Below are 11,465 nucleotides of genomic sequence, written 5' to 3'. Positions count from 1 at the left end.
GTGACTGGTCCAGTGAACTTCATGTCTATGTGTAGGGATAAACGGGCTAGCAACGTTTTGCGTTGAAAGTCTTGGGCGCTCAGCAAGGACAGCGCGCAGGATTCTCTCATATCTTTTTCGGAGGCGCTCCAAAGCCCAGGAGGAGCCACCTCCTTCCCGCCGGGGGGGACTGAGACTCCCGTCGAAACAGGTCAAAAGTTCCCTCCTTGCGCAGCTGCAGATGTGTTTCCGGCCACTCAGGCACCCGAGGGTCGTCCTCCGCCCAGCGCCGCCCCGCCCCGCGGAGCCCAACCACGTGTCACTTTGCCTAGCCGTGTTCCCCCGCTTCTCTCTGCTTTGCTTCACCCCCTCCTCCTTTCTCCGCATCACGTGACTGCATCTTTTTTCTGGGGAGGGAGGGAAGAACGAGAGAGAAAGAGATGTGTCAGTGAGTTCCCGCGAGATGTGACGGAAGCCTGTGGAGGACCCGGGGTTTAATGTGCGGTTCGGCCGGTGGTCGTGAGAGGTGAGTTTTTGTAAACAGAGGCGGTAGTGAGGCCGGTGCCTCGCCCCGCCTTGCTGAGCTGTGTCTGTAGCGGGTCGGGTGTGGCTCCAGCCTGGCGAGGGCTGGGTGGAAGCAGCCGGGCCCTGCTTGAGGATATAGGTGGGGGAGCCTGGGAGGCTGTAACATGGCGCTGCTGTTCAGTGTAGTCTGAGGGGGCTCCTCTCCACCCATTGCCTGTAGAGCGTATCCAGCCCTTTGGGAACCGTTACTCGCTGCCGCCGCGCCTCCACCATCACCAGAGTAGGGGAGGGCGAATCTGGCGTCCACCTTCATTCTTTCCCCTCCCCCACACATCTCACCTTTGGTTCGTTCCATCTCCTGGCTAAGCCCCCGCCCCCCAGTATAGCAGGGATGGATGTGGTAGAAGGAGTCTCCACACCCTTTGGGTTATGGGCGGCTAAAATGATCCGGGAGCAGGGACCGTGCCTTCGTGTCTTGTGCTGCAGAGAAAGACGTTGTTTTCCCTACCATCTTTATGTAACGCAGAGCCGTATGCAGCTTAGGAAGAGCATAATGGGTGATGTGAGGCCTATCCTCTCCCCCCCCCCCCTTGGCAGGACGACTGAGACAGAGAAGCACTAAGAAACCACACACACACATCGAAGGATGATAGATGAAGGTGTAGGCTGCCTTCTCCATTCATTTACTGTAAGTAAATGGGTGCAAAACAGTTATACCTACCTGCCATATGTCTTTGCTACCTGAAGATGCCAAATATTGAACCTGGGACCTTCTGCATGCACAGTAGGTGCTCTCCCACTAAGCTATGGTTCCCTCCCCAAATTTGTGTGATTTGACTGACAGTTATGTATAAAGTTTTACAGCCTTGGCAGCTCTTACAAGGAGGAGAGCGCATAAATTGTTACTGTAGCTTCTGCTCCCTGTTTGTGTTGTCATGACTTTTATTCAACCACAAATTATAGGAAATGGTTTCTGTAAGTTGTCCAATAACCACTGTGACACACACACAAAACATAGCTGACATGAATACATTGTATTTCCCTTTCCCTTCCCTTTATATAAACTAGCCCAGGGGTTCCCAATCTGTGGTATTCCAAATATTGATGAACTACAATTCCCATCATCCCCAGCCACAATAAATTACAGCTGGGGGTGATGGGAATTGAAATAAAGCAACTTCTGGAGTACCACAGGTTGGGAATCCCTCCACTACCCAATTCTACGTCTTCTGTGAGGAGGTTATCTCTTGAGGGTTTTTCTTAACACATAGTTGCCAAATTCAAGAAATAAAGAAAGCACTGAAGTTCTGATGTCTGTCCTCTTAAAGCAGGCCTGTACAACATAAGGCTCAAGGGCCAGATCTGGCCCATGGGGACTTCTTTGCTGGCCCATAGGTAGGAATATTTTGCAGGAACCATGAAGATCACTTGAGTTGTCCTGTTGACAAGCAGCAGCAAGTTGGCTGCTTGAGACCAGATGACAGCTCCCGTGCCAGAGGCATTTGACACCATCCCTCTTTCCCCTTGCCTTTCCTCCTGACTCCAGCCCTCTGTTCCCTCATTTTTGTTAATATTTTTAATTTAGTGTAACAATTAATGTACGGAATACTGACTTCACCCCTGCACACCAAGTCATGGTTGGTGCTGAGCCATTGGGGCATTTGAGCTGTGCAAACCTGTTTTAAAGTGATGTAGCTTGATTATCTTCTTTGGGATTTTGGTGTTCCAGGCAACTTTAGACTCCCACCTCAAGACTTCGTCTAGCACTAACATGTTCCTATTATCTTGGTGTATGAAGATGCCTTTCTCCAACTGAACTGTAAAATTCTGTTTTCAGTTCTCTACTAAGGGGAGTTTGTTTTGTGCACTGATTGTTTTGATCCTATTGACATGTGGCCATATGATTAAATAGCTTGACTATATTTTTAAACTACTTTGTTTTTTAGCAAACAGCACATATCCATGCTCCCTTCTTATAATAACATAGGAAGATAGCTTATATGGAGTCAGACTATTAGTCTATCTAGTCCAGCCCTATCTGGAGAAGCCAGGAATTGAACCTGGGACCTCCTGCATGCAAAGCAGATGCTCTAGTTATACCCTTGTGGAGTATGTTAATCATCCCTGATGATGCAATTCTGAAACTTTCTCTACAGATAATTCTTATACTAACCAAATATCTGACAAGAGGGCTATGGCATCTTAAAAGTCTAGGTTATCAAACTAGGATTATTGCCACAGAGCAGAAAGAGATCTGTGTTTAGTTCAGTGAAACAGAAGGCCCAGAACTACCCACAAACACATACTCCTGCTGAGGTATAGTATTACATCCACTCCTCTGCCCATTTAAGAGGGAAGACAGCCTTGTATGAGATGGGGGAAGTTTTATGTTTTAGTTCATACATTCTCAAAACAGCAGGTTATGTGTCATGGGACAGAGAGAAAGTTTCTCCTTGTGCTTGCATGTGAAATAAATGTGTGGTACTAGGAGAGCTGCAAAAAACAGAGTAACTTTAGAAGGTATGTCTGGGTTTTAAAATTTTGAGAAACACTGCCAGAAATCAAGTAATTTATTGTAGTGCAAATTTGTTTAGACAACTGGCTATATCATCAAGTGCACCTAAGGGACTGTAATCTGAAGTATCTTGTATTACTTCTGTCAAAATACACTGAAAGAGCTTGTCTTATAGGAATAAAAACTTACAAACATTATTGTGGAAATTAATGAGGCTGCTTTCAGTGGCATGAAATTGTATGTATTAGTTGGTGCATGGTTAATTTATATGACAAATTTTGTGCTGCCTTAATAATAGTATGTGGCCACTTCATAACACATTTTTCTCTGGGCGGTTCACAAAGTAAAATCATGTGTTCATTAGTAGATACTTTGGGTTCTATCCAGGCAAAGTTATGTGCTTTTAAACACATATGTCATTGGGGAGAGCAAATTATGTACCAATTATCTCATTTAAGTGAAATAAGCGCACTTAACATTGGCTAAAGTTTGCCCATCATAATTTCTCAAACGTATGAGCAACATGCTATAGAACTAGTTCACTACAGTGTCTTACACTTAACTTAAAGCAGGGCTGCTCAACTTTGGCCCTCCTGCAGATGTTGGCCTACAATTCCCATAATTCCTGGTTATTGGCCACTGTCGCTGGGTATTATGGGAGCTGTAGTTCAAAAACAGCTGGAGGGCCTAAGTTGAGCAGGCCTGACTTAAAGCATTGTGTTTAGCCTTAACAACATTTCTGACAATCTGAAAATTAAGTATTTAGATGTAAAATTTAAGGCCCTGAGATTTGCTTAGTCTTGAATATGTGACTTAAAAACTCTGATTTATTGTACTAGTGTTCAAACTGTCCAAACAAAACTGGAGAAACCTAGAGTTCCTTAGAAACTTATCGGGGACTTCTCAATGGGAAAATCATTAGTGGACTCCTCTGAAAGACAGTTTGTCCACCACTGCTGATCACTTTTTACAGTGCAAAGCGCCAGGAAGGACATTTGTATGTGCTTGGTTCCTTTCAAGTAACAGCAAGGCCCGAGAGGCCTAGTGTGCACTCTGAACAGAACTGAGAATCCTCAGCAGTACATAGGGATTGCTGATGGACAAGTTGATGTGGAAAAAGCCAGTGAGCTACTATAATTTGTGGTATACACATTTTTATTCTTGGTTCAAAAGGGAGAAGCTATTCAGTGGCTCCCTTTATTGATCATGTCTTCAGCAATTTCTTGAGGAATGCAGTTGAACTAAAGGTAGAAGAGGAAAAGTTTGGAACAGCAAATGTAGTGTCTTGCTAAAAGTACAGATGAATGCATAGCATGCTATTAGAGAAGCAATTATTTACAAATACAGATCTGTTTTTTCCATTTTCAGAAAATAAAGCATTTGAATAGTTCATAAATGGGCATCACCCACAGTTAATGTTGTAGTGTTGCTCTCCTGTTTTTAACATTGGTTATATTGTTTTATTCTGAAGCTGTTGTCACCGTGAGCATTGTGTATAGAAAGGTGGTCCATACATATTTTTAATAAAATAGTGAAAATGTTGGAGATGAACTTCCAGTGCATCGACCTTTTGCACCAACTGTCCTAATGACCACTAGGGGCACTGGGAGTAGAGACAGTGAGTCAGGGTCTCCCTATCTGTCCCTACTCTATGACCCCTGAACTGACTCTGCAGCACTTCCTGTGCTGAGTCACAATCCTTCCTTTCCTCCTAGAGAGCAGATGGAAACATCTCTCTCTCTCTCTCCTTACCTATCCACTATGTAGTCCTTTAGATTAGAGATAGGTCTTTCCTATCTAAGTGTATTTAACCAATAAATATTTAGTGTTTAGTCATACAAGGATCTCCATGTGTTTTCTCTAAACAGCTGCAATATCCAAACCATCCTCTGCTACCTACTCTGTAACTGGAATGTGTGCTCATTCCTTAGTGCTCTGCTGTTTTACCTATTGTGGGTAAAAATCAACAACCTCTAACAGAAAAGGCATGGTGATGCTCTGGCTTTTTATCCATTGAATGTAATTTGTGCTTTGAAGGGTGTTAAATGTGTGTATTTAATATATGTATATGAGCAAGTGACTGAGTGTTTGGACATTGACTTGGGATGAAAATCTCTGTTCAGCTTTGAAGCTCATGGCATGATGTTGTAGACCAAGAGTGAGTTACTAGGATAAACCCTTCCTGTGAGAATGTTGTGAGGATAAAAGGGGATTGCCCCCTTACACAGTGGCTGATGTTCTGACTAATGAAGCATGTGCTTAAGGAGAGACTGTGAGGATGCACCAGGAATCCTTTTGCAACTCCTCCATCCCTCTCTATGTGCGTTGTTGCATAAGAGCCTTTGCAGTTTGGGGTGTTAGCTGTGCTCTGGAAGCACTCTGTAAGATCAGAAGCATGGCACTGACCCTCAGCAATGTGTCTCTGATCTTACAGTATGCTTCCAGCATGTGCAAAGTGCTCCAAGCTGTAATGGCACTTGTGCAACAGCGCACATGCAGGGGCGATTGGTTGACTTGTGTGAAGGCTTCCAGCACATCCTAACAGTCTCTCCTTATGTGCATGCTTCATTATTCAGGATAATAGCCTTTGCTCTGAATTCCTTGAAGGAAAAAGTAGGATATAACTGTGATAGATAATTGATCTATCTCACTTCTATGGATTAGATTTACCTGCTTCCAGTCAAACAATACGATAGTGATGCTTGCCCTGTGAGGGGATACCAGTCTGCCACATTCTTGTAATATCTCTTTACAACAACAACAACAACAAAAACAGTTGCACAAGTATTGCCTTTCTTATCACCAACCTGTGCTCTGAAATGGCTTCTTCTGTAGCACACTTAGGTTGAACTGAGGAAGGAGAGTCTGCACTGATAATGGCTGCTGTACTCTTCCTTGGGCTGGAGTCAGTTTCTAGTGCTAATGTGAGAAAATGAGTTGTTCACTTGCATCATATCTTGATCCTTGGGCCCAAGATCTTTTATCCTGCTGTATGTTGGGCTGTTATTAAAACTAGATATGCTTAGGTGTAACATGTTTTCCCCCCCATTCCAAGCTGTTCATCATAGGATGTCAACACAATTGCCATTACTTGTGCATCAGTCGAAAAAATATTTTTATCAGTTAACATTTAGGGCATTTGATGGATTTACATTGTTTCCCAACAAGTATTTCTTGGACAGAATCACAAAAATGTGTTAGGAAATCTGGATTCAGGTTCTGGCTTGACTTTGATCTTGGGGAATTACCTTGGGCAATGTATTTTAGCTTCAGTTACTCACCTGCAAAATTCAAAGAATAACTGTGACCTTGCTCCCACCACGCCTGCCATCAATCTCTCTTATGTGGGATGTCATATGAACAACTAAGGCTAGCATTTCTGTTTATTGCACCCAGTGTTTTCCCTTCCATTGTCCTTTCACAAAGAGCCTTTTACCGTTTGTTTTCCTTCCTCTTCATATTAAAGCCATTCTTTGTGTGTTCAGATTTAGTTCTGGTTTGAATAATACCATACATTTTTCTACTCAAGTGAGGAAGTAGAAAAGATGGAGTTAATGTTGAGGCACTGAGGCTTCATTTTCAATGCCGACTGACTGTGCTTCCAGAAGAACCCAATTCCCAGGGATTTTGGTAGCTGAAATGCTTCCCTGTTGTGTTCTTGGACAGGATGAATTTAGAGCAGGGATCATCAAATTTGATCACACAGAATTAACCTTAGCTGAGAAGTAAAACCATTCAAGCCATATCTAGTATAATTAAGGTAGCATTAGCACTGAAGCTTTTTTTGTTGTTATAATGTAAACACTATGAAGTTGTTCTCAAAATCAGACTGGGGTAGGCAGTGGGGGAGAGTGAGTTCTCCTACCTGCCTCCTCAGACGACCAGAGGCTCTTTGTTGGTCTGCCAGTCATACACCCAGACAATTAGCATGGTTGCAATCAACTGCAGAAAGACCGTGGTGCATTGCAGGTATTCAACACTGCTGGTTGCCCCTTCTGGAAGCCCCAGCTTCCACACAACCAGGCATTGAGTTAGGAGGGTGCATGTGTTTGGGCTACCTGATGGAGGAGCCGGGATTGGATCCAATCTTGGTGGTTCTCATAACTAGTCCTGCCCTGCTTAGGTAGGTTGTGAGAACAACCACTATGGGTTCTTACAGTTGAGATTTTTATTTCCATAAGGAGGCTCATTAGGAAAAACTTTACAAATCTCTGGATTCATGAACTTGAGGTCGGGGGGGGGACTTCATAACCCACCTTGAAAATGTCTCTGGGTCCAGCTTTATTACTTTACATAACAGTTGATCTTAGATGAAGATGCCAACCTGGTGTGCATTACGGAGACCTGGTCAGGAGAGGCTAGTAGCCCGGTTTAGTCCCAGCTCCTCCCAGTGGGTTACTCCATGGTGGCGCAGATGAGAGGATGTGAGCGGGGAGGTGGGGTAGCTGTGGTCTATAAGAATACTATTTCCCTTACCAGTATCCCTGTCAGGGAGTTGGCCTATATTGAATGTGTGTTCCTAAGTCTAGGGACCAAGGATAGATTGGGACTTCTCTTAGTATACCGATCACCCCGTTGTTCAACGGATCCCTAACTGAGCTGACAGACCTGGTTGCTGAGTTGGCATTGGAGTGGACCAGGCTGTTGGTGGGGGACTTCAATGTCAGTTTCGGGACCGGCTTGTCAGCGGTGGCTCAGGAGTTCATGACCACTATGGACCTATCCCAAGTGGTCTCTGGACTGACGTATGTTGCTGGTCACATGGTCAGTTTGGTCTTTTGCTCTAATCACGGTGGTGTCCAGTGAGTGGGGACCCTTATTATCTCACCACTGTCATGGACAGATCATTATCTGGTTAAAGTAAGACTTGCAGCCACAACCCATATCTGTAGAGGTGAAGGACCCATTAGGTTGGTCCACCTGAGAAGGTTATTGGATCCAATAGGATTCCAAGAAGCCTTGGAAGGGTTTCAAGCTGGCTCTGCTAGTGATTCTGTCGATGCTTTGGTGCATATATGGAATAACGAACTTTCTAGAGCAGTAGACACAATAGCACCTAAGCATCCTCTCTGGCCTGCTTTAAAATCAGCCCCGTAGTATTCGGATGAACTGCAGGAGTTGAAGCAGCGAGGTAAACAACTAGAGCGCAAGTGGAGGAAGATTCGGCATGAATCCAATCGATTGCAACAAAGAGCTCATTTGAGGATCTATGCTCTGGCAGGGCAGACAGCAAAGAAGCGGTTCTTCTCTGCCGACATTGCTTCTGCAAATTCAGGTCTAGCTGAGTTGTCTAGGGTTGTGAGGGGGCCTAGTTCATGCCCCCTCTGCCTTGAATTTGAAATTGGAACCATATGTCACTTGCTGTGGTGTTTTTAACAACTTTTTTTGCAGATAAAATATCTTGTATTCGCGCTAAACTAGACTCCACAGTTACTGCAGAGTCTATTGTAGAGGTGCCCAGCAACTCCTCTTGAATGACTGAATTGGATCATTTTCAGTTTGTTACTTCTGAAGATGTGGAAAAACTGCTTTGGACTGTACGCCCCACCATCTGCTCTCTTGACCCTTGCTCAACTTGACTTAAGTCACCTGGCAGTCATATCGGAGAAGGTCTGGTAACTATCATAAATGCTTCTCTGAGGGAGGTCAGGATGCCTCTTTGTCTTAAGGAGGTTATTGTTAGACTTTATTTGAAGAAACCTGCATTGGATCCCTCAGAGTTAGCTAATTACAGACCTGTCTCTAATCTTCCTTGTTTGGGCAAGGTGACTGAGCAAGTGTTTGCTTCTCAGCTCCAGGCAGTTTGGGATGACACTGATTATTTATATCCTTTCCAGACTGGCTTTCGGGTGGGCTATGGAGTTGAGACTGCCTTGGTCGGCCTGATGGATCATCTCCAATTGGCAATAGACAGAGAGTATGACTCTGCTGATATCCTTTTGGATTTCTTGGCGGCTTTTGATACCATTGACTATGGTATCCTGTTGGGTCGCTTGAAGGAGGTGGGATTGGGTGGCACTGTTTTACAGTGGTTCCATTCCTACCTCTCTTGCAGATTCCAGATGGTGTCACTTGGAGACTGTTCCACTGAAAAATGAGAGCTAAAGTGTGGAGTTCCACAAGGCACCATACTGTCTCCAATACCATCTACATGAAACCGCTGGGAGAGATCATCAAGAAGTTTGATCTGGGATGCTATTAATATATGCTGATGACACTCAGATCCATTTTCCCATACCAGCTTCATCAGGAAATGGCATAACCCCCCTTAAGTGCCTGCCTGAAAGTGATATTGGGCTGGATGAGGGATAACAGGCTGAAGCTGAATCAAAAAAAGATGTCTGTAGGGAGTCGAGTTCCAAGTGATGGTTTAGATCTGCCTGTTCTGCATGGGGTTACACTCCGCCTTTGGAACTTGCTCTCTGCTGAAATAAGAGCATCTTCTTCTCTGTTTGTTTTTAGGAGGACCCTGAAGACTGACCTATTTGATTTCAGTTAAAAGCCTGGGAAATTTTTAAATTTTATATGTGTTTTATTTATTATGATTTTTAAATGTGTTATTTTGTATTTTTAAATTCTGTACACTGTCTAGAGATTTCTATATTATGCAGTATATAAATTCAATAAATAAATACGTTCCCCTTGTGATATTATTTGGTAGCCTTCCATTCTTCCTTGGGATATAAAGTGAACAATTATTTCCCTACAGTTTGCTTGCTTCTGAGAATTTGTGGTGTGTGTTTCATCTTTTCTTTTTTTAAGTTGCAGAATTACTGAACATTTTGACAACTTCATGGCACATTCATTGATTACCAATTTGATTGTGGTTAATTTCAAGGTGCTGAATTTTACCTTTAAAGCCTGGACCAGAATATCAAAAATACCTCCATATGAGCATCCCTAAGAATCTAATTCACTTCTGAGGCCTTGCTTATGGGTCACTCCACCATCGCATATAAGGGTAGATGGATTCTAGAGAAAGGGTCTTTTGTTTTTATAAAGAAACCTTTCATTAATATCAAAATGAAAATGAGCAAAGAGAACAACAGGGATACAAAGTTCTATACCAGTTGATGTTTGAGGGTAACTCCACATAGAGTGTGCTACAACTATACAATCACAGCGTGACTAGGGCATGCTTAACACTGGCCAAATATTCACTAGAAAGCAGCGGGTGCAATTTAGATAATTCCTGAGCTAAGTTCAGGCATACTTACAGCAATTCACCCATCTTTAGTTGTTGCTTATCTGAAAAGAATTTAAAATGTGTTTACAGAGGTTTGGGGGGTGGGGAGAGATGTACAGATCTTAATGCAACAGGCTTACATTTCCTCTCTTCCTAGATGTAGTGTTTCATATGTCATTCACATAAATAATCTATATCTATAATTCTCTAAGATGTACCCATCACTAATCCCATGTGTGGCAGCTCTTGTGAGAGTTCGTGAGTGAGCTGCCGGGAGGGGCAGAGGAAGGCGGCGGCGCATAGGCATGCGGGCAGCAGGGGAAAGGAAATGGGGGGGGAGAATGAGGGGAGAGCCAAGAGGGAGGAGGGAGTGGGGAGAACTAGAGGTGCAGATGCTCTGTGCCTGGGCCAGCTAGTACCATCTTACATATTTAGAGGCATTACAAGGGTAGACTGAGTACCAACTTTAATTTTTGCGAACGGAGACAGTGTAGTATTATGGATAAATGTTTGGTCAGAGCAGGGCATAGGAGAGACTATGTTCATTTCATGTTTGTTTGAACTGAATAGAAAACTCCCTTAAGGCAGTTGCTATCTCTGAGGCCTGAATAAGACAGGGCTTGACCAATCCCAAGCAGCAGAGGGCCACAGTGCATAGAAATTTTAACCATGGCGTCTAGACTAGCATATTAAATGGTAGAGTTATTTAATAAAACCTTTATTTCCCTTTGTTCCGAATTTGTTCCTTTTTAAAAGAACATTGACAAGGCCTGAATAAGACTACTTCCTTCTCCTCCCCCCGCCCCCCACGAGCAGACTTGAACATTTCCAGGTACCTGCTTGTATATACACATGTAATGTGGTGAACAGGACTTGCAACAATTAATGTGACTACTCAGAAACAATTAATGTGACTACTCAGAAAAATTGACTACTTTATCTATAACTGTCCAGTTCATATACTATGTCCATATGAGGGTGTCGGAAGAGATGGTCTCGAGTGCTTATATGGAATTGTATTCTATGAATCAGTCCAAATTACTTCACAAGGTTGTTGTGAGCATAGATTTGATCAGGATTGTTGTACTCCACCCGAGTTCTTCAGACAAGATAGAAAAGATATGATTTAATAATTGACTTTTCCATTTTTCATTGCAGAACAACTGTCATGAAAAAGAAGTTATAATAAGTTCGCCTTATGAAACTTGGCTTACATGTGAAATCTGCCAGGTATAGCATGTGTCTGTCTGCTTGTTAATA

The 11,465-nt window shown here is 43.3% G+C and overlaps 1 protein-coding gene across 4 annotated transcripts in view; it reads left to right on the top strand.

Annotated features, from left to right (window-relative positions):
* The first annotated feature begins 349 nt into the window (after positions 1-349).
* The window catches only part of ATF2 (activating transcription factor 2), a 61,504-nt gene continuing 50,388 nt past the window's right edge, over positions 350-11,465 (top strand). For 2 of the 4 annotated variants that reach the window (XM_053271386.1, XM_053271368.1), the window contains exons 1-3: positions 370-505; positions 1,031-1,192; positions 11,364-11,435. The gene's annotated coding sequence lies outside the window, so the exon portion shown is untranslated. Of the gene's footprint in view, positions 506-1,030; positions 1,193-11,363; positions 11,436-11,465 lie in introns of all 4 variants that reach the window. The other 2 variants (XM_053271377.1, XM_053271360.1) reach the window with 2 other exon arrangements.

The sequence above is a fragment of the Hemicordylus capensis genome, chromosome 1, assembly GCF_027244095.1.
Source record: "Hemicordylus capensis ecotype Gifberg chromosome 1, rHemCap1.1.pri, whole genome shotgun sequence".
NCBI lineage: Eukaryota > Metazoa > Chordata > Lepidosauria > Squamata > Cordylidae > Hemicordylus > Hemicordylus capensis.
Note: the sequence above shows the minus strand (reverse complement) of the source record. Positions and strands in the feature narration are given on the sequence as shown.